Source organism: Eptatretus burgeri, chromosome 17 (assembly GCF_056783735.1).
Source record: "Eptatretus burgeri isolate ZD-2024b chromosome 17, Ebu_testis_v1, whole genome shotgun sequence".
Taxonomy (NCBI): Eukaryota; Metazoa; Chordata; class Myxini; order Myxiniformes; family Myxinidae; genus Eptatretus; species Eptatretus burgeri.
Genome location: NC_140977.1, coordinates 43,121,346 through 43,139,337, shown reverse-complemented (window position 1 = coordinate 43,139,337; position 17,992 = coordinate 43,121,346). Strand labels below are relative to the sequence as shown.

At 45.2% G+C, this 17,992-nt stretch overlaps 1 long non-coding RNA gene and 1 pseudogene across 3 annotated transcripts in view; one reads left to right on the top strand and one right to left on the bottom strand.

Moving 5' to 3' along the window:
* Positions 1-1,387: 1,387 nt before the first annotated feature.
* On the top strand, positions 1,388-17,858 carry LOC147009909 (uncharacterized). 2 transcript variants are annotated; one of them, XR_015053010.1, is made up of 4 exons: positions 1,388-2,446; positions 12,377-12,563; positions 12,733-12,944; positions 17,469-17,858. It is a non-coding gene; the product is annotated as an uncharacterized LOC147009909 (long non-coding RNA). The 2 variants fall into 2 exon arrangements; XR_015053011.1 differs by lacking the exon at positions 1,388-2,446 and adding an exon at positions 3,313-4,465.
* The window catches only part of LOC147009908 (zinc finger and BTB domain-containing protein 46-like), a 37,364-nt pseudogene continuing 27,049 nt past the window's right edge, over positions 7,678-17,992 (bottom strand). The window contains exons 4-9 of the transcript XR_015053009.1: positions 16,991-17,068; positions 16,064-16,307; positions 15,760-15,900; positions 15,315-15,602; positions 12,715-12,878; positions 7,678-12,551 (exon numbers count right to left, since the gene is read on the bottom strand). The product of XR_015053009.1 is annotated as a zinc finger and BTB domain-containing protein 46-like (transcript). The remainder of the gene's footprint in view (positions 12,552-12,714; positions 12,879-15,314; positions 15,603-15,759; positions 15,901-16,063; positions 16,308-16,990; positions 17,069-17,992) is intronic.

Here is a 17,992-nt window from a genome sequence, read left to right as displayed (position 1 = left end):
CTGATCTCGGAATCCTCGCATCCAGAAAGACGAATCAGATATCCGAGCAATTGGTGGCTTACTGGAGAACGACTGGACAAATCCATTTGGCCATGACCCTTTAGATCTTGTCAGTATCTCGACTGGAGTAGATGCCATCCCCGAACTTTCTCGTGACCTACTACATGCACTGCAGAAAGGGAAGGAGGCTTACCAGATATTTCAGGAGCAGCGCCTTCAAAAAGGTGACAAAAATCAAAAAGCTGAACTTGAAAGCATTTGGTGAAGTCAAGAAGAAATCTGTGAAGGGCACAAACAAGGAAATAGTTCTGAACGCTGATAGGAGCTTGTTTGTCACCATGATGCTTATTGCACAGCAAGCCTGGTGTTGGCTTAGCGGCTCAGGTGGCTGGTTTAGGATCCTGGAGTTGTGAGTTTGAGCCCCATCCTCTGCTAAATACCAGGTGGGGTTGACTCAGCCTGTCATCCTTCCGAGGTTGGCGAAATGAGTACCAGTGCACTCGAAGAGGGTCACAGCATCAGCGGCACAGCCGCACTTCCAAGAGATGATAGCTACCTGGCAGCCAAGCTTCCATATGCAAGAAAAGAACATAATTTATTGCACAGAACCGAAAGCTTGACGTGCATGACGTGTTTTGTCGCCTTCTTGAGCCGTTACCGTCACTGGCAAATATTGATGGAACTCTTAAGAAAACCAACAAAGCTGTGCTTGCCGAAAATCTAGACAGTATGATGGATCTTGCAGAAGACGTTCCTGAAATCCATCCAATACTGGTTGATGCTATGTCTGTCATACAGAAGCTGCATGGAGAAAAATCATACTTTTGAAGAGCTCTTTAAGTAATGCCTGCATGCTGCTCAGGGAAGTGATCGTGTTGTTGCGATCTTCGATTCTCAACAGGGATGAGTCCATCAAATCTGCTGAACATGTGAGCCGAGGATCACAGGAAGGTGTCACATTCAACAGAATAAGTCACAAGGTAAAAAATAGGACCACCTCTCCTGAAGCGCACCTGGATCAGGAGAAGCAGTCACTCAAACCCCCCCACAGACCCCCTTGGACGATGAATTTTTTTAATGCCGCAAACAAACTTTGGTACTTCAAGGGTGATGAAGGCTATGGTCAGGTTTCATGGAAATTGTGTTTGTAGTTTGGAGAAGAGAGAATATACCTATTTTGGTGGCTCAGAACCCCCGTAGACTCCCTTAATGGGCACAGATTTCAATGCAGTCAATAAACTTTGGTACATCACAGTTGAAGAATGTTGTGGTCAAGTTTCATCGAAATTCTGTGTGTAATTTCGGTGAAAAACCAATTTTTTTGGGGGGGGGGGCAAAAACCCCCTGTAGACCCTCCGAATGAGCACAGATTTTGATGCGGTTAAGACACCTTCGTTAAGCATCAGATTTGAAGCTTGTGGCCAAGTTTCATAAAAATCATGTGTTTGGTTCAAGTGATAACGACTGACTGACTGATTGACTCACTCACTCACCTATCGATACTGCTCGATCACATAAGCTCACCTGGATAAAGTACAGGTGAGATAAAATTGGAGAAATTTGCTGACATGCAGTGAAACCAATAAAAAGCTCATCAAGTTTCTGGCACAATCGTGGTAAGAAGAAACCAAAAGGGAGAAGCTAGGTCACCAACCAATGTTCATCACAAGTGAGGAGAAATGCTTCAATCTTACCCGGGAGAAGTGCTAGGAGGTCCAGGCTCTCAGACCCAGCCATGAGGAAGCTGACACTCATCTGTTTCTTCATGCAGAACATGCTGCTGCAGAGAATTACCAGGCCATTGTTTTGGTGGCAGATGACACTGATATTTTCATTGTCGTCTCAATCTAAGCAGTGCCATCAAGAGTAAAGTTTTCAACCGTCGTGGGATTTTAAAGGCTCACATGAGGATGATTGACATCATAAAAATCACTGCAGCATTGGGGGAATGAAATGTGCTCTGCACTGCCAGGGCTTCATGCATGGACTGGTTGTGATACCATCAGTGGTGCTCTTGCTAGCCAAGGGAAAATGAGAGGTCTGAAAAGTATGCGGGAGAATCAGAAATGCTGAGATGCGTTTGTCTCTCTTGGAGCATCGTGGAACCTGCCACAAGACGTTTTCAACCAAATCCAAGAGTTCACATGTCATCTTTACTCTTGAAAACATGAAGGTATGTGGTGTAAAAAAAAAATCTGCATTGTGACGTGTTCTGTGCAAGAGAGGGCGACGTCGAATCTGGACGGCCCCCATCATGCGCGAACACATTGCTGCAGCACACACTTCGTGCGAATTACCAAGCCGCTCTTTGGAGGCGCAGCCGTCCAGACATCCCCAAGCCGTCGGAAGGTCATGCCTGGGAATTAAACAGGGAAGGAGAACGAATAGTTGAGTGGACGACTGGCTTGCCAGCTCCGTATGTCGTGTCAAGTCTCATCTCATGCAGGTGCGTACGGAGTTGCCACCAGTCGGACTGTTCTTGCATGAGCATTGGTCTAAACTTCTAAACTCCAAAGTGTACTGCTGCATGTAAACTGCAGATTTGCTCTGGCACAATAAGATGATGATGATGATGATGATGATGACAGTGATTGTGATAATGAAGATGATCAACATCAAAACATGCAAAAAATGAGCAATTTCTATCAGGGTATGTTGTTACATCGATACCGGTCAGCCACATCTTTCTTTGTTCAGATTTCATTCAGCAAGGTTAGGTTTGAAGAGGACAAGAACGGCATAACCATTGAGTAGAACACATCACTTTGCCTCTTTCCCTCCCATTCCATAGCAATTGCACAAGCTGGTTTGGGTTGAGATCAAAGTACAACATACTGGAGGGCATTTTAAAAGTTTTGCGTGCACATATATCAACATGTCCAAACATGGTTTGGACATGTGCACAGGAGGGAAACGGAGTATATCGGGAGAAGGATGTTGAAGATGGAGCCGCCAGGCAGGAGGAGAAAAGGAAGGCCAAAGAAGAGGTTCATGGATGCGGTGAAGGCGGACATGCGGGTGGTTGGAGTGTCAATGGAAGATGTGGAGGATAGAGCAAAATGGAGACAGTTGGTCCGCTGTGGCGACCCCTAGCGGGAGCAAGCCGAAAGAGGAAGAAGAAGAAGAAGAAGAAGATTTTAAAAGTTTTGCGTGCCTCAGATCAAGTTAGACCAGCTTTTGTTTTGAAATTCAAACTTCCAACAGCTGCAGTATAAATAACCTCCATCCACCTTCGTGGCGGAGGTAATGAATGATCGAAGCACATACAGGTAGGATTATGTGTAGATTTTTATTTTAAAATGTGAAATTGTTCATTTACATGACAAACATAATTATGGAGCAATTATCGGCATAATAGACAAACAAATCCAAAAGTTTAGGCATTTTTATAGACATTTCTTCATATATTTAGCCAAGTTTGAGTCAAAATGGTCTAAATGAGTACTGGCATACTCAGAACTTCATGCTGAACAACCTCACTCACCAACCTTTCAAGATCCAAAAACTAGTACGTTCCATAAAGCCATAGTTTGCTTTGCATAAATAATTACGATTGAAAAATGGCAGCCATTATTAGCTCACCTGGACTTTAGTCCAGGGAGGTTATGTGTCCATAGGTGAGTGAGTCAGGCAGTGAATCTGTAAACACTTCAATCATTATCGCTTGAACCAAATAAGCAATTTTGATGAAACTTGGCCACAAGCTTCATATCTGATGCCTGTTGAAGGTGTATTGACTGCATCAAAATCTGCGCTAATTAAGGGGGTCTATGGGGTGCAGGGGGGGGGTGGTTTAACCTCCCAAGATAGGTATTTGCTTTCTTCTCCAAAACTACACACACCATTTTGATGAAAGTTGACCATAACCTTCATCACCCGTGTCACGGCATTAAAAACAAAAAAAAAACTCAGGGTCTAAGGTCTAAGGTCTGCGGAGGGTTTGAGTGACAGTTGCTCCTGATCCAGGTGAGATTTAGGACACGCAGTCCTATTTTTAAAGATAGCGTTGAAAATGGCATCAAGCGACTCACTTGAAATATCCATCATCCATTTTCATACACATCATACATGAGCGTAACTAAAAATCATCATGGGAATTAGTCCCACAATTTGATACCCTAATTTGGTCTGGCTCATGTACTAAATATGTTGTCAATCGTACCTGGGTTCGAATGCTCAAAGGTGAGTGTGTTACCTGTAAGCCGTCCTGTCAGCATCAGTCATTTATCTATTTACCAATCGAGCGACCCAAGCCCTCCTATGTACACAAGGGCATTGTGCTGTGGAAATAGCCCTCTCCATCCAAACCCTGCTTTCCTTTTCTTTCTGGGTGTAAGCCTCCCTTCCTGATCACCATTGCAATTTAATCCCACAGTGGGGTGTGAGAGGACGGTGACAGTTCGGTTGTTGCTCGGTTTGTTCGGAAGCCCAAGTTTTGAGAAGGGATCACAATTCATGGACCAAGGTGTGAAGTTTTCTTGTTTTTTTGGTGGTTTTGTGTCTTGCCAGGTTTTTTTGGGGGGGGGAGGGGTGGAGGGTGGAGTGGCATTTTCAGTTGACATCACTTGCTCCAAATATTATTACTATTTCATCATATGGATGGTGGGCACAGCTCAGGGTTTTAGATGTTGTTTCTTTCTGGAGGTGAACCTCTCCATCTCAGGCTCATGGAGGAGCCTGAACTGCAATATAGTGCAGGACAAGGACAGCAGTAGACAATGGGAAGTACCCATGGTATTTGAACTTTGGTTTCCCTCAATGGGGTTAAACATTCCCTTTAATGTCTCCTTTGATTTCTTCATTGTGAAAAATAGAATTTTCCATTAACTTGAAATTGAAGTGAATTTACAAATGGATTACGTTTGTTGGTAAAGAAATGAGAACGACACCACAACTTCCTCTATTTTCACTCGTTTGATGTGAATTCACACATTGCATCACCACTTGGCTTTTACAAAACCCCATCAAATGGGGTGACACTAACTATCTCCCCTTAAACTCTGCTTCTCCCCCCTTTCTCTCACAAAAATGGTTTCTCTCCCCCCTCCCCCTTTTAAAAATTATGCTCCTCCCCCTCCCCCCTTTCATGGCCATGACCTGCTTTCAGGAACCCCGAACACACATGGATAATATTGTTACGGCTGTGGAAATTCGCAAACCACCATTCAGGTCCCGTAGGTGAGATATCTCTTAAGTACATGTGTAGTTAGCCCAAATCCGTTGTCTAGAGGGAATTTATGTGATCCATCTGGGCTGCGACGCTTTGAGTAAGTCGTTTTTCTTTCCCAATCTTTTATTTAAAACGGACGAAAACTGCCAACGATGCTGGTGGGTTTTTTGCGCCATTCTTCTCCGCGCTTGGTGTGAGGGAGGAGAAGGGGGAGGGGAAGCTCGCCGCCGATTGGTGGATGACCAACGTGAGGCGGTCGGGGTGAGGGAACGCCCCTCTTCGAGAACCCTCTCGAAAGAGGGTGGAGCCGAAAACGGGGGCGGAGTGAAGGGCGGTGCCCCGGGGGTTAAAAAGTCGGACACGGAAGGAGCGCTGTGGTTGCTCTTGTTCTCTTCCGGCTCGCTCGTCCTCTTCTCTTCCTGGTGGCCACTGGCCTGGTCTTTTGTGGGGCGGTCCCGAGACCCCGCTGGCGGGACGAAGCGTCGGCCATTCCCCACACCGCAACCTCGAGCAACAACGTTTCCCCCCCTCCCCCCTTCTATCCGCGCTGGGATAGCGCCGGAAACTCCATCCGTGGCGTCGAGCGGCCAACATGTGCCGGCGCGAGGCACGCCGGAGAGGACTCGCCTACCCCACCAGGGCATGGAGTCGCGGCCAGGCACGATCACGTCGACGGACGTGGGAGAGGGACTCGACGGCCCAAAGGGAAGTCATCATTTTCTTTTCGGGGTTTTTGTCTGGATCTTGTGGCGCCGTGTCTTGTAAAGTAGAAATGTGCAAATGTTTCGTGTGTCGGTCTTATTTATGTTGTAGCTCTGCATTGTTGCTTTTGTTTGAGTTGATATATGTGCATTTTGACTGTTTGGCTGTATATGTGTGCTCTCCGTGTGTCATGTAAATAAAGTGCTTGCATGTTGAACTGTGCCCGTTTCGCTTCGTCTCCTTCTATTCCTTTTAATTGACCCTCCATCCTGCTTCACGTAAAGAGTTCGTAGGGGGCTTAAATACGCCCGATAATTAATCAGAACCGTCGAGGCCGACGATAACACCGCTCGGTTATCACTGTAGCACGGAACGGACCGCTTAAGCGGTTCGTGTCCGGAGTCGGCTTGCGGCGAGATACGATCGCCCGGTCGACCATCCGCGCAGGTACTTAGGTCGATCGAATTTGGCGAGCAACCCTATCCTGCGCGGGTGGGCAATTGGCACGGTCGTGGTGGGGTTAAACCCCCACCCGTGACTAGCTCCCGGCGTTGTTCCGAGAGGGTCACGACAGAATTGTCCGTTCCGGTGGGCGAGGCGGCCGCCATTCGAGTCGAGCGGCCGATCGCACGCGAATTCGCAACAATATGATGGCCATGAAGGTACATACAGTACATCTATTTTAGTGCAATAGCAAAGAAGGTTGAGGCGACGATGACCCCCTAAAAACGCCATTTGGAGAATATCTCAAACACAAGAAAACTTGAGTACATGCGAGAGGGAATGTGGAATGATTGTATTCTTTCCAAGATTTGCAAATATCCCACTTTAGATTTTGAGTGAGAGACAAAGCATCATGCAATAAGCTCTGAGAGTGCATTAGTTCAAGATTCACAGTAAATAAATGGAGCTTATTGATTGTGTTGGCACAAACACATACAAAACACAACAGTCGTCTTTAGTTTGCATCTGACGGACGGCAGACTTTGACATCTGATAATTGTCCACACGCAGTCCGATTTTGTGTGATGGAATAACAGACACATACCGTCAGGGTTGGAATCCACTAAAAACTGTTCTTCAGATGCAGTGGGACCAATAGGGTGCCGCATCTCCGAGCACATTTGCATTTCATTGTGCAAGTGAAGGATCCCACGATATCCCCAAGGGAAAGGCAACTGTGCCAAATCTCCTCCTTGGAAGTTATTTTTTGTCTTTTAATACCGATGGAGAATCATACATTTATTTCAAGGACATTAAGAGACTTCAATGCAATTTTTTTTTTCTTTGACGCAGATCGCAAGGACACCGAACAGACATTGGACAAGAAAACATAGGATTATGGGATGGGAATCTGGGATCACCCTTGCATCACATAATGCTCAGATGGGAATGCTAAACAGGGCAATCCGATATTCAAAACTGATGGTACCACCAACTAGTATTGATACCCAGTATACAAGACCTAGTCCTTCATCAGGGACTGTGCAGACATCATGCACCCAGCGATGAGTATCCTCCCAACAGGGAAGGGGCGTCACGTGACGACAACAAGCAGACGATCAGACCTAATATAACACAGCTAGCTTGAGGTCTCTGCTGCAGGTATTGATGTTCCACAGTACTCATGCTCTCAACTACCTGGACAGCAGTTTTGTCAAATGCAATTCGTTCAGAGATTCTCGAAGGCGAGGACGCCAACGTCAGAGCTATTCTGCTGCGCTACCATTCGATGACGAAGACAAAAGGTGAAAGAGGATAGAAGCTATTGTCATTCGACAAAAATAAAGGAGAAAATTATGCACTTCTTAAGGTACTCAATTTATTTCAAACTTTTCAGTCAGGGTCTCTGTTCATCTTCAAAACAGCGTTATTTCAGCTCGGATAAAGATTTATACAAAGGAAAACTTTGAACTGCTGTACAAGATTGCATTTAAATAACTAAAGCGACACTTTGGGTATCAAAACATTTGGTGAGGACAATCAAACCAAGGATACCATGATGTGGTTGTGAAAGAGATGACAATTGTGGGAAATAATGTGCAAAGATTTCAAACGACAGTCTGGCATCCTACTTTGTTTGTCAACCTATGCTGCCTGTAGTATACAGGGCCACCTTCACAGTGTGACCACTCCTCATTTTCATAAATGCCAATGAAAAAAGCCAATAATTCACAAGGTTTTGGAAAAGCGATGATAATAGAAAACCTATACGCCAAGAAAACCTATAGAAAACCAAGACGCCAAGGTGAACAACAAATAGCCAAGATCTTGTGAAAAAAGCCTAGGAGTGGTCACAATGCACCTTCATACCTGACATTCTGACTTCCTCCACTCGTGCAATCAATGTGGTACTGCACTTTCAATGGACTCTCCTCATCTCCCCTATCCTCTCCCTCTCTCCTCCTCCCCCATTCTCCTCTCCCCTATCCTCTCCCTCTCTCCTCCTCCCCCATCCCAATGGGGGTTGGAGTGCCTGAGGCAGTGTGTGGCAATCTTGCCCCTCATATAAATAAGTCACCTCTCCTTTGCTCTGGGAAACCCTCTCCATTTTTGCAGATGATTCCACATTGTGTCGTACAGTACCCCATCCCACCGACAGGAAGACTGCAGCTACACCACTGCAAATCATGAATTCATTTGATGCTGATCTGACAAACAGAACCCGTCTTTCAACACTGGCACATCAGTCTCACTGTCGTTTCCGAAAGATTGTCAAACAAACTCACCTACTTGCATGCTGCTGGAAGAGGTTCAGTATGTTGAATATGTAGGCCGCACTAGTCATGACTTCTCCGAGGTTGACCAAACAGCAAAGCTGGCCTCCAAATCCAGCCACAGGATGAACATCCTCAGCCGTTCTTTGAAAAATCAGAACTATAAGCAGCCAACGAGGCCTTTTGCCAGACCTCAATGGAGTACTGCTCTCCCCTGTGGGTTGGTGCCCCAGCATATTGTCTGTCTCTCCTGGATTCTGTGGAATCTAAAATTTTCAACATTATTAAAACATCTTGAGATGAGGTCAAAAGACAAGGCCTGTTCTCATATCGCAGACAGGTCGGTGACCTGCTTAAAAAAAATCTAAAAAAATTAATATCATTACCTCTCCACTAGGCAAGCTTCCTCTGACCCTCACCAATTCCTTCAGGACACTCGTATTGACACTTCAGCTGAAACCTCATCGTCAAATTCCATAAATCCAGGTCCACCACCCACCATCACTCCACTGTTCCCCTTTTCTCCTGTTTGTGGAACCACTTTCCAGAGATGTTCAATTGCACTCTTCCTTCCCTTCAGCACTTCAAGCAGGTGGTGCACCACCATCTCATGTCATCACTCATTCCTACCCACAATCTCTTCTACTCCCAGGAACCTTACATCACCCCTCCCCTCTTACTTCCAAGGTGATCACCTGCCCCTCCCCACCCTCCACCTTTTTCCCATTCATTCATTCCCCTGCTCATTGTGTCCACCTGTGGATTACCGTTTTACCCTTAATCTCCGGGCTCTTCCATGAGCCAAGACATTGTACGTGAGAAGATGGTTCGACAGAAAGGGAGTGTGGTGGCGACAAAGTGGTGAGGACGTCCGAACAGTGGAGACTTAGAAACCGAGACAGTTTCAAAATGACCATGCCAATACCGGAGTCAATAAAACCCAGTTGATTCCTGAATAATCCTCATAGAGGCAGTGCTGATAAAACCTTCAAAACCAAATTTAAAAAAAAGAAAAAAAATCTCAGACATGGATGTTCCATTTTGAATGCACCAATGGCAACCACATCGATTAATCAATCTCTCTTTACCAACATTCATTAATTTTCATCATAATATTTATAGCTTTACAATCATTGAGCGATTCGATGTTTATAATTCTTAAAATATGATAAAAGAAATAAATACTTTAAAAAAAATAACAAAGGAATTGTCAAAGAAAAATAAGTCATTCATTCACTCATTCATTATGCTTATTCTTTCTTTCCTGCTGCGGATGGTTCGAGGCGACGGATGGTCCCGACTGCTCCTCCACAAGTTAGGCTCCATCAACTATGTTAATTGTTTCTGCCAATTGTTCCTGTTTGTACAATATTAGTGTCCATTACTGTACTTTTGTAATTCCTCGTTAATCGTGTTATTTGCTTGGGTACGAAAGCGGGGAATATGGTCTGCCTGTACAATTTGTCCAATTTAATCCGATTCCTTTCACTCTTCTCCATACCCATCTCCACTCCAACCACACCTCCCTCCCAAAAAATTAAAAACCCATCCAACCCCGACGCTGCACTTGTCCCATCATTCTCCGATCCCATCACCGTCTTCAGTTATCTTCCCATTGCCTACTCCAATCCTTTTCGCTTCATTCCACTCCAAATTATTTTTCCTTCATTCAATCTCTCTGCGTGCATTCCAGTTGTGCTGCCTTCCCATGCGAGCGATGGAAAATCCAAAGCAGTTTCGCAAACCGCTCCTCTCCTCGTTGAGTGCCGTGCTTGCTCTTCGTTCTCCCTTCTCGGGAGGTGTACGAGCCCATTGAGCATGCAGCTACTGTGTGGCCTTTGAAGTCTTTCATAAACTTGCTCTACATGCCAAGACATGGGGTGTGTGTGGACATGTCACTGACACCGGTATTCAGAAAATTCATTCTTTCCTGTACCTACCGTACCAACTTTCACTGAAAAACACCTTCCAGCACCTTAGCTTGACTCCCAAAAATGTGGGCAAATTCCTGGCTATGCTGGACTCCCACACCGAAACTGCATGTGACGAGATCGGGCCTTTACACCTGAGACTCGTTCATCTGCAATGTTCACTCTTGTTTCTCAGGTCATTCTTCTTGAAGAGCCAACCGCCCGTATCATGGACAGTTGCCATTGTAACCCAAATTCATGATGACAAAACAGGCTCCTTAATGACAGACTGCCCAACCTTTACCCTGTCATAAGCAAATATTCCTTATAATATTGGATTCCTTTCATTACCTGAAAACCCAAGGTATCACTTTTCAGACAACTGCACTTTATGCAGCACTGTTCATCACTTTTGGCCAAGAAGACAGTGGCAGCATCCCTTTCTGCCCATCTTGAGAAAATGTTACAGGAAGATGACCAGTCACTTGTCACATGGTGAGGTAATGGAATGTGGCTCCCGCTATTGGATGGTGCAGCTGCTTCTCACCCTGCTCCCTTGAAGCTATGGATTTTAAGCCCTGCTGTGTCAATGGATTCTCACGAGAGGCGACCAAGTCTCAGGGTCTGATTTTTACTCGCCACAGGAAGGTTGGTGGTAGCCTTGTAGTCTTTTACAAGCTCTATTCTGGTATTGATCCTCCAACTACTTCAATTTTCCCTCTCCACCCCACCTCCCCCACCCATGTTCACTTACATTTTACCAGAAAAGTCATACTTTGCTCGTTACCTTCCCCAAATCAACCTTGAAAAGCCTGGTGTTGGCTTTGCAGTTTGAGTGGCTGGCTTGGAATCTTGGGTCCTGCATTTGAGCCCCTGTCTACTGTTGAATTAACATCAGGTGGAGTTGATGCAGCCTGTCATCCTTCTGATAGTGGCGAAATGAGTACCAGTGAACTGGTAATAGGGGCACCGCATCATCGGCACAGCCGTGCCCTCAGCCAATGATGCTATCCTGCTGCACACGAAGGACGAGGAGTCAACCTTAATGCTCACTGACATCGATTGCTCCCACTCTTCTCTCATGGGGTACAGTCTTCCAGAGGCTGATGTATCACACTCTTCCCTCGAGGTCTTCAACTCTATTCCCTCCTGCCTCCCCCCCCTCCCCCTTTCCCTCCACCTCATCATCTCTCAATTATACCTGTGACCTTTGCAACACCCTGACATCCTGTCTCCTTTTAACCTGCAACTCCTTTCCAAGCTATAGTGCATGCATGCCATCTCATCGACAGGTTTTCCTGTTGTCCATTTTCTCACCGTTTTTCTTATCCAGTCTTTCATAAGTGTTGACATATTTATGAATTTAAATATATATTTCAAGATTCTACATTAAAAGGTCCTCATGAGGTTGCAGCCAGAATTCACCTCCAAGCACATCAGTCCAGGGATAGGATGATAATTTCTCCCACTTCCTCCCAGGTATGGATTTAACGTTCAACTATAATTAATATTCGCACGAGGTGTACTTTCATCGAGATGAATTAAACAAAAATTTATTGTACAAGATAAAAACCATGAGATGAGTATATCCCCAAACTTATTTCTACATTCTCCCTTTCGCTCCCCCAAAAGAGAAATGGGATTCGGTTTCTTTGATTACCTGCTCCAAGAGATCAGTCCCCAACGTGCCGAGCTTGCTTCGAAGGCAAAGAATCGCATCGACAAATATCCAAAGAAGCCGCAGGTCGTCTGTTTAAACTCACAAAAATATATATCCAGTTGTTTTGAGTAAGCACCTCCCATCAAGGACAGACTTTTAGTGGGCAATCTGTATCGTTGGTATTTTTTTTAACTTGTGATGTCTTCTGTTTCTTCAGAGTGCTGAGTGTTCTGCTTGTTGTCCTCATCGCCTCCTTCATCACCCTCATTTGTGCCAGCACACTTGACACACACGCCGTATCGCCGTGTGCCAAAATGGATTCCCACGCTACTTGAGAGTGCAAATAACTGGCCGCAACGCCGGCATACAAAGCTGTGCTGCCTGGTGTGAACCTAGGGAAAGAGGTATTGATAGGGTCAAAACAGTGCGGTGACTTAAAGTGACCACCTTGCCTTTTAAACAATACAACAACTGCATTTTTAGAAACGTGCAACAATAAGGGAAACGTTACTGATGCCACGTGTCTGCCTAGACCCGATGAGGTTCTGCACTCACCAGCATGTGCCTCTGCAGGTGTTCTCGACGGATAAAGCGCTTGTGACAAGTGTCGCATGGAAACGGACGTTCACCCGTGTGTGTGCGGATATGTCGCACCATCTTGTACCTTCGCACTGCTACAAAGTTGCAGACACTGCACTGCAGTAGAGACCGCACACCCTCTGTGCAGGTGGTATGACAAAGGAGGACACTGATGTGTGGCAACAGTGCACCAACTCCGAGTACCGGTAAGCATATGGCTGATGTTCACAAATGAGGATTTAAAAAACAATTGTTTGAATAATCTAACACTCATGGAGGAACTGCAACATAAATCATAAGACACAATTCGACGTTACGTCATCGACCAATATGCCTCTGCTCACATTGTTACATAATTATACATACTTGTACCAAGTTTGATTGAAATCCCTTCAGCTGTTCTCAAGTATAACAACATTTTTATCTGACATGACCTCTGACCTTTGACCTTTTGATGCTGAAATCTATTCAGTCAGTATTTGTACCATAATATATGCTTACTTAACCCAAAGTCTGGTCAAAATCCCATCAATGGTTCACAAGTTGGCGTAGTAACAGAATTTTTACCTCACAGGACTTCTGACCTTCGACCTCTTGACCCCATAATCTAATCAGTTCATCTTTACATAATTGTACAATGTACATACTTGTACCAAGTTTCACTTGGATCCCTTAAGCCATTCTTAAGTTATTGCCGTAATGAAAACCCATCACGGACGGACAACCCAAAAACAAAATGCGACTTCGTCAGTGGAGGCATAATTTTTTTTGATATTTCATAGAACACCTTACCCCACATCGTTCACATATTGAATTCAATGGAAATAAAATAATGATTTTTCAAGGTTGTATCAAAAAAAAATGGAAGTGTAGCACCTTATTGAACATGTCCATGTCCAAGTACTGCAAAACGGTCGGGTTAAAAAAAAAGAAGGATTAAAGCAGTGATTTGTTTTCTACGGTGTTCACATATATCATCTATAGTTCTATACTAATAAAAGGCAATGTGGGTGTGTCAGTGTGTGTGTGTGTGTGTGTCAGTGTGCGTGTCTCCTCCATAACTCCAAAACTACCAAACCTAGCAGCCTGAAACTTTGCATGCATACTAAGAAAACTCCAAGGAAGTGTATGACTGAAAATTGGGTGTTTGGATTAATTAAAACAACCGTTTTGAAGATACTTAACGGCCATATTTAATTATATCTTTCATCAGGCGATCCTCAGCCACCTCGCTGTCTGGGGTATTAAGGTGTTTCCTGGGTAACCTCGCTGGGGTCTGAAGCCACCATGTTTTCTGGCCTGCTTTACCCAAGAACAGGCCGCAATGATTTCTTAACGATAAAATTGTTGTTTTCACTTTCCTCACTCATATTATATATCGAATGCCTGTTCAAAGATATGAATCGCTGGGTACACTGCAATACTTATAAACATCCGGAGGCATCAGCGTTCGTGGCTTGACATTTTGGGCGTCTCCGGGAGGTGTATGTTTAACCTGTTGCTCATTGCGTGCCAAACTAGTCATTTCTTAACCGTTTTGTTTGAGTGCTTGCTTGAGTGCTTAAGCCACTTGGCGAGTGCTCTCCAAGCTGCTTGGTTGTTCGTTTCGGTAAAGTATCCGTGCTCTCAAGGGAACATCGATTAAACAGACATGTGTTGGGCCCTGCGGTGCCATGTGATTGGTGTCTCGGGAGGTGCAATTTTATATTATAATGGAAGTGTGTGTGTTTGCGTCTGCGTCTGGGGTTTCAGAATGTGGAATTGAGTCCTCCCAGGGTGGCCTCAAAGTATCCACCTTCATTATGGTAAGGGGTCACGATTCATGGACCAAGCTGAAGTTATTTTTGTATATGCGGGTTTCAGAAGGTGGAACAAATCCCTCCCAGGTGTCGAAGTATCCACCAGTGTGTGTGTGTGTGTGTGTGTGTGTGTGTGTGTGTGTATGTATGTATGTATGTATGTATGTATGTATGTGTGTGTGTGTATGTATGTATGTATGTATGTATGCGTGTATGCGTGTATGCGTGTATGCGTGTATGCGTGTGCGTGTGCGTGTGCGTGTGCGTGTGCGTGTGCGTGTGCGTGTGCGTGTGCGTGTGCGTGTGCGTGTGCGTGTGCGTGTGTGTGTGTGTGTGTGTGACACATACACAACCCTCCCTCCCGCAGTGAATAGCAACGTTTGGCGAGTTGTCGCTCTCCCCACCTCCCCCACCCCAACTAAGCATTTTTAATCCTGTCTGTGTCTGTGTCTATCCTTGAAATGATAAGCATCAAGTACCATTTTCAAAGACTTTGATGCGACTCAGCTGGGGTTCAAACCGCTGACCTCCCAGACTATGAAGTGAATGCTCTAACCATTATACCACTGATTCTGCTGCTGCAGAATGGTTAAACAAGGAAGATATACAAAGAACGTAAATACAGGTCATTTCGCCAGTCATGCCTGCACTACATTAACAACACATTCATGAAATATATGAGTTCAACAACTCCTGGAAGAGAGGGGGGGGGGTTGTGGAGGAGTATGTGTGGTGAGGGGAACAATGCAGCAGCCAACGGGACATACCATGACCTACCTTTCTTTCGCTCATCCATGCCGATAACTTCTGATGCTGGGATGATGGAATACGTGAAGTGCATCTCCTGGCTGCTTGTGCTCTCCCCATTGCCTGCGTCCTGTTCTGCACATAAACACTCCCCCGCCATCCTACTCTCAACAGGGGCTGTTGACCCATTCCCCTCCACTCCTTCAGCAACCGCTTTATCAGCTGCTACTTCCCTCTCCGACGCATCTTCAGCATCCCCGTTGTTTGTCATCCCAATATTGTCCTCAAAGCCTTGGGCATATTGTGCAAAGTGGAGGCCTGATGGAAAAGGAAAGATAAAACCAACGCAATTATGAGACAGTTTGGAAGTTGCAGAATTGCAAAGTTTGAACACCAGGAAAGGTAAAAGGAAACAATCAAGGAAGCCATCGTGTATAATTTGGGCACTAAATGAGAACAGTTTTTTCTGTCGTACCTCTTTGGACCATATTGTAGCTCCCGGATGGATCTATGAGTGATGTTTCTGCCTTCCCCTCCCAAGTCAATGGAGGATCAACATACATTCTACCTGGGTCATAAGGCAGGTCATTTCCTGGGCCAGACATCACTTCCAGCTCTATTGGAGGAAAAGGGAAAACGTTTGTTAGACATGCTAATCACACCATGAGCGCTCAGAGCCTCAAACAGTGTATTCCCAGGTAACGCCATGAGTGGATGTTGGTACATTGACCCGAAGTCCTATCGATACAAAATCTTGTGTTCTGAGAATGAACACTCACTCCATGGAGCTGTGCAAGAAGAGATAGAGGTCGGGGCAGGAGCCTTCCGAGGACGTCTTTGGCAAGCCGGCCTCGTGCTCATAAGTCTCTTCCGCTCATAGGGGACAGTAGGTGGAGGATGATGAGGAGGTGTCATTTCAACCGATGAATTTGGAGGCGATTCGGTTTCCACTTTCACTTCAATCTGGTCATTTCTGCCATCGACGCTGTCTGAGCCATCCCACATCATTGGAGGAATGACATCCTTTGTGGATCAGCGGAGGGGAGTAGTTTCAACAAGAGATGTTAGCAATATGTCATTTCTATCGAAGCACAAATCAAAACCTCACACCATGTTTCCATGTGCAATACCACGAGCCAAAAATAACATGCTGATCAAATGTATAGAGAACTGGAGTTGTGCTGTGGCATGACCATGATGCTATTTTCCCCACGTCGAAGACGACACGATCAAGTAAACAAAAGACATCAGCATGGGATCAGACTGGCATGTTCTTAACCGTATGTCAAGCACTGTCTGAGTAACAAACGATGTGTGATGTTATGATGTGTAAGCCCCAAGCCACGCACGGATGAAAACAACAAGTGCCTCTGAGATTGTGGTTTCGCTTTTCGGATACAATGCCGCTCAAGGTGCACCCGACGAGTGCATATCAATTTACAGTCGATTGACTGGTTGAATCATTACTGAGGCCACTGAGGCCGGTGCCTCTGTATGTTAAAAAAAGGAATTTTTAATCAAGTCAGTGTGTCAGCACACAATGGCCGATACTCTTTGAAAGGTATTGTGGGATCACTAGCAGATGGGACAGCAGGACCATTTGATGTCACCCCTGAAGGACCATTTCGGCCGACCATGTTGAGAGAGAAAGACAGCACCAAAGTGCATCACTTAATGTGCCGGGATTATGCTCGGGAGGAATGTACCTTGAAAGATGTACGGATGAATGAATCGCAAAGTCTAACAAGCTCCATCATCTGCAAGTAACTGGCTGCAGACATCACCTGCACAACCAGACAACAGCATAGCAAGAACTATCTCAAATGACCCCAGGTCACAAACACCCAAAGACTGCCGGAGTTACGAACCAGAAGACCCTGGTAAGTGAGAGATTTAAGGTAAAGTTAAAACGAAGTGAAACAGAAATGCACTTAATTGGGAATACTATTTATTGGGGAAAGCAGGAATAAAAGGGGAAAGAAGTAAAGAGACCCTTTGTCACCTCATTTCCATGAGCCAAGATTATGTTTATAAAAATATTGTTGCGGAAATGGCCCTCAGTATGCTACTTAATATAGGATTAGCTCAGTTCCCCCATTAAATGCATGTTTAGCTAGGCTGTTCGGTAAAATGGACGTTACATGTGTGTCGGGAGGTGTCACAGGCTGTTATTTGTTTGTGCAGTGGTGGTGTGCCGAGGTCTTCTTCTTCTTCCTTCCCCTCTCTGGACGGAGGCCGCGTGTGGTGCGAAAAAGGAAGGAGAGCGCCATTTTGCCACGCGGCGTGCTCGAGCTTGGGGGCTCGAATCCGTGGACATCCGCTCATTACGAGCGACATTTGTGCTTTTGACACTTTCCTGTCCATGAATTCCTGTCGTCCATGAAACATCACCAAGTACTCTGTCTATGTCTTGTCTGCATGTTGTTTAAGGTATATCTCGGTAGGGACCCCCTCAAAACCCGTAGTTCTAGTTCCCTAGTTAAGAACGGGTTATAGATTAATTAAAACATTGTCGTGAATGTTTTGCTTGTGTTGTGTTCCCCGATGTTCCCCAATAAATCTGGTTGATTCGTATGAAGTTGCCGCTATGGATTAATTCATGTCACGTCAAGGAACGATCCGTTCGATTGGTATATAAAACCAAAATGGTTACAGACTGGCAGAAAACGCTCGGCATCTGACAAAACCAGTCTGTAACCGGGGTCTAT